We start from the raw sequence: 5085 nt of genomic DNA, 5'->3' as shown, positions 1-5085 counted from the left end.
TTCTGAGAATATTTGGACAGAAGCAAATTCAGATACAAAGGATTATATAATTCTTACAGCTGGTGGTTTGTTGAAGGTGCAGAAGGAGAGTAGTCCAGTTTGGGCACAGACGGCCTCCGGTTCGTTCAATATTTTCTTTACAGCCTCAGTGACTTCTTCGTCTATAAGCTGAATGTCAATGTGCCGCTGAGCATCCTTCAAACTCCCCGTGTATTCACACATCAAACCGGGGCGCCAGCTTAAGGGCAGAATGTTCCGGCTTATCCAGCAACGAGCAAGATCAACTCCTGTCAAACCGTTCGCCATGAAGGCTCTAAGCTTTGATAATTGGGGAGCATAGTTGGCCCGTTCTCTTGCTGTCAACCTCTGAGGAAAAGGGTGTGTGTTGCTAACACGTTCAGGGCGGTAACCCGGCAAAGGATTTTCATCAGATGGAGATGTATCCATGCAGTAAAACCAAGTCTGGTTCCACTCTTTGGGGTGACTATGGAGTTTGGGATGAGGGAAGGTGACTTCCTTCCTTTTCTGAACCGCCATTCCGCCTAGTTCCGTATTGGGTCCATCTGAGAACTCTGTGCGACGGTTTAAGTGAAAGAAATCCCGAAACAGTTCAACTGAAGGTTCCTCTTGCAGATAAACCTCACAAAAGACTTGAAAGTGGCAGATGTTGGTTACAGAGTTAGGACCAATGTCTTGAGGGCGCAGTTGAAAATTAGCCAGTACATCCCGGAAATTTTTTGAACCAGGAGGGCTAAAACCTTGTCCGAGATGATCAGCGAACACGACTACCTCTCCATCCTTGGGTGTAGGAGGATTTTCCGGGCCAGGGACCGTCCAGTGGATGACATCTTTCTTGGCTAAAGCGCCCATTTTAACAAGGTTGTTTAACTGCTCCTCGGTTACTCGAGAGGGAGCCCAATTGCACTCATAGACTTGCTTAGCCATGACAAGGGAAATTTGAAACATGATTATTACCGGTTTAAGATTTACAGTGGACAACTATACAGCGGTATGAGGATACAATCATATTGGTAAACCGGATTTGGTTATTCGTAAACCGGAGTCTGACAATGGAACGGTGTAATGCATTGACGGTTCAACAGGGGACTAATGGTATCTACCGGGTCATCATTTTTTCTGTGAAGTTAAACCGGCCAATCTGGTATTCAAAGTGTGTAAGTGAAGGAAGAAACAAGTTTCACATCTTGCTATGGTAATTTCAGATCTACCGCGTGTAGGAAAAACAAAATATATTCTGACCTAAATTCCAGTGTACTAAAAGTTCACTAAGTTGAGATGAGTTGGATATCAAACAGGTGCTGAAACTACTACCGCGTGAGATCTATGTGGTTTAAACTACTACCGCGCGAGATCTATGTGGTTTCTGGATCTAATCCATGGATATAAATAAGGAAAAAGAAGGGCGGCGACGAACACTGATGAACGACAGAAACCCTAAGTGCAGATCTATGGTAAGAGAAGGGGGAAACTTACAGAGGCTGTTGAGCAGCGGCGACACGCGGAGGAGTTCTGGTACGTTCAGGTTGATGCAGCGGCCAAGGTTGGTGCAGCAGTCGGAGGTTGACGGCGGCGACCGAGGTCGAAGGGTCGGGCGTCGCGAGGATGACGATGAAGCAAAGAGGCACGAGGGGGAAAATGGAAAGACCCCTTGGCCCTATTTATAAGGGAGATAAACGACAGACGCGAAAATCGAGGAGCAAAATTTTTGGATATGAGGCGATGCTGTCTCCTCGATTGTCGGAGGCTCGTTAATGACAGGTGATGTCACGACGGTTTACCATGATCCTAGAAGATGATGTCATGGCGGTTTACAAGATTGTGTGAAGATGTTGAAGAAGAAATTTTCTTAAGTATTGAGGATTGACATGAACCAGTTCAAATCAATCTGGGGCCTAATGTTGGGGATATTACCACTGGGCGTAAACCGGCCAGGAGAGGCCGGGTTAACTTCATAAGTAGTTCATCTGTATCTGAAGCCCATGAAGACATGACGGTGACGCTTCATGAAGGCCCAGGTCCCAAATCCGGTTTAAGGCCCAGGTCCCAAACCGGTTTAAGGCCTCGGAGTCTGTAAACCGACGGGCGTCAACCCATGTATGTAAGGGGACGACCCGGCGGCGGTTCAGGGACAACAAACAACAACTCGAGACTCAGGCAAAGCGTATTCGCTCCCTGGTCATCGAAACCCCATCAATTCCATCACAACTAGACATAGGCTTTTACCTTCATCGTAAGGAGCCGAACTAGTATAAAACTCTCTTGCGTCGCTTGTCCGCTTTAACCCCTTTAAGCTAACCCGTAGCGATGGCTCCACGACTAAGTCCTTTCTCTAGGACATTTGCCGTGACAAAACCATGACAGTAGCGGTACTACTGCTTGCGAGCGGTACTAAAAAAATACATCCGTGCCTACCACCGCTGGACTTGTGACGAGTTTTTGGTCCGGAGCGGTACTACCGCTGTAGTAGCCATGGTAGTACCGCTCTAGAGCGGTAGTAAAAAAATTACATCCGCTCCTGTCCGCGGTAGTACCGCTGCAGCCTTTTCAGAACACCAAAACTGCCACAACTTCTGCAAACGGACTCCGAATTCAACGAAACCAAGTTTGTTGGAAAGCTAGCGACAAGGGCTAACACAATCTTGATAGAACTAACAATAAGAAGGAAATTAGAAAAGGCCCAAGAGAAAATGGTGAGAACCCTTCCTTAGAAAAGACCGGTAAAACCTCCAACACCGAAAACGCGATAGAAGAAGCATATGAAATCCGTTTTCGATGTACTAGAGCTTGTCATGAAGATAACCACAAGATCTAAAACCTCAAAATAAAATACAAATGAGAATCAAGAAATATGATGCAAGGATGCAATGGTTTGAGCTCTCGACAAACGATACGATCACACTACTCACTTGAGAGCCCCCCTTGATAGTACGGCTATCGATCCTATAACCCAGTCTCCAAACTATCACCATGAGACCGGTAAAATACAAAACCTATCAAGGGCAAACCTTTGCCTTGCATGAAGTCCACTTGAGCTAGATGATGACGATCTTGACTCCCTCAAGTTGGACCACCTGTCTTGGTTGCGTTGGGTCGATGAAGACTAGATGGTTGCTCCCCCATACTCCACTATGGGTGAGCCACTCTTCAGCACATCTTCACAAGTCCATTTACACCACAATGGATAGCAAGCATCAAGCACTTGATCTCTTTGTGATGCTCCACTTGAACTTGCGCACGGAATTCTTGATGACGATCCCACTTGATGTCATTGATGTCTACTACGCAACCTTCTTCTTGTAGACGTTGTTGGGCCTCCAAGTGCAGAGGTTTGTAGGACAGTAGCAAATTTCTCTCAAGTGGATGGCCTAAGGTTTATCAATCCGTGGGAGGCGTAGGTTGAAGATGGTCTCTCTCAAACAACCCTGCAACCAAATAACAAAGAGTCTCTTGTGTCCCCAACACACCCAATACAATGGTAAATTGTATAGGTGCACTAGTTCGGCGAAGAGATGGTGATACAAGTGCAATATGGATGGTAGATATAGGTTTTTGTAATCTGAAAATATAAAAACAGCAAGGTAACTAATGATAAAAGTGAGCGTAAACGGTATTGCAATGCATTGAAACAAGGCCTAGGGTTCATACTTTCACTAGTGCAAGTTCTCTCAACAATAATAACATAATTGGATCATATAACTATCCCTCAACATGCAACAAAGAGTCACTCCAAAGTCACTAATAGCGGAGAACAAACGAAGAGATTATTGTAGGGTACGAAACCACCTCAAAGTTATTCTTTCTGATCAATCCATTGGGCTATTCCTATAAGTGTCACAAACAGCCCTAGAGTTCGTAGTAAAATAACACCTTAAGACACACATCAACCAAAACCCTAATGTCACCTAGATACTCCAATGTCACCTCAAGTATCCATGCGTATGATTATACGATACGCATCACACAATCTCAAATTCATCTATTCAACCAACACATAGAACCTCAAAGAGTGCCCCAAAGTTTCTACCGGAGAGTCAAGACGAAAACGTGTGCCAACCCCTATGCATAGGTTCATGGGCAGAACCCGCAAGTTGATCACCAAAACATACATCAAGTGGATTAATAGAATACCCCATTGTCACCATGGGTATCCCACCCAAGACATACATCAAGTGTTCTCAAATCCTTAAAGACTCAATCCGATAAGATAACTTCAAAGGGAAAACTCAATCCATTACAAGAGAGTAGAGGGGGGAGAAACATCATAAGATCCAACTATAATAGCAAAGCTCGCGATACATCAAGATCGTGCCGAATCAAGAACACGAGAGAGAGAGAGAGAGAGAGAGAGATCAAACACATAGCTACTGGTACATACCCTCAGCCCCGAGGGTGAACTAATCCCTCCTCGTCATGGAGATCGCCGGGATGATGAAGATGGCCACCGGTGATGGATCCCCCCTCCGGCAGGGTGCCGGAACAGGGTCCCGATTGGTTTTTGGTGGCTACAGAGGCTTGCGGCGGCGGAACTCCTGATCTATTATGTTCCCCGAAGGTTTTAGGGTATATGGGAATATATAGGCGAAAGAAGTCGGTAAGGGGAGCCACGAGGGGCCCACGAGGGTGGAGGGCGCGCCCAGGGGGGTGGGCGCGCCCCCCTGCCTCGTGCTCTCCTCGTTGACCCGCTGACGTGCACTCCAAATCTCCCGTATTGCTTTCTTTCCAAAAATAACTTTTCCGAAGGTTTCATTCCGTTTGGACTCCGTTTGATATTCCTTTTCCGCGAAACACTGAAACAAGGGAAAAAACAGAAACTGGCACTGAGCTCTGGGTCAATAGGTTAGTCCCAAATGTAATATAAAAGTGCATAGTAAAGCCCATAAAACATCCAAGATGGATAATATAATAGCATGAATACTTCATAAATTATAGATACGTTGGAGACGTATCAGCATCCCCAAGCTTAATTCCTGCTCGTCCTCGAGTAGGTAAATGATAAAAGAAATAATTTATGAAGTGTGAATGCTAGCAGGTGCACAAGTTTGATCAATGATAATTTCAATCACC

This window comes from Aegilops tauschii, chromosome 5 (genome assembly GCF_002575655.3).
Source record: "Aegilops tauschii subsp. strangulata cultivar AL8/78 chromosome 5, Aet v6.0, whole genome shotgun sequence".
In the NCBI taxonomy this organism is placed as follows: Eukaryota; Viridiplantae; Streptophyta; class Magnoliopsida; order Poales; family Poaceae; genus Aegilops; species Aegilops tauschii.
Note: the sequence above shows the minus strand (reverse complement) of the source record.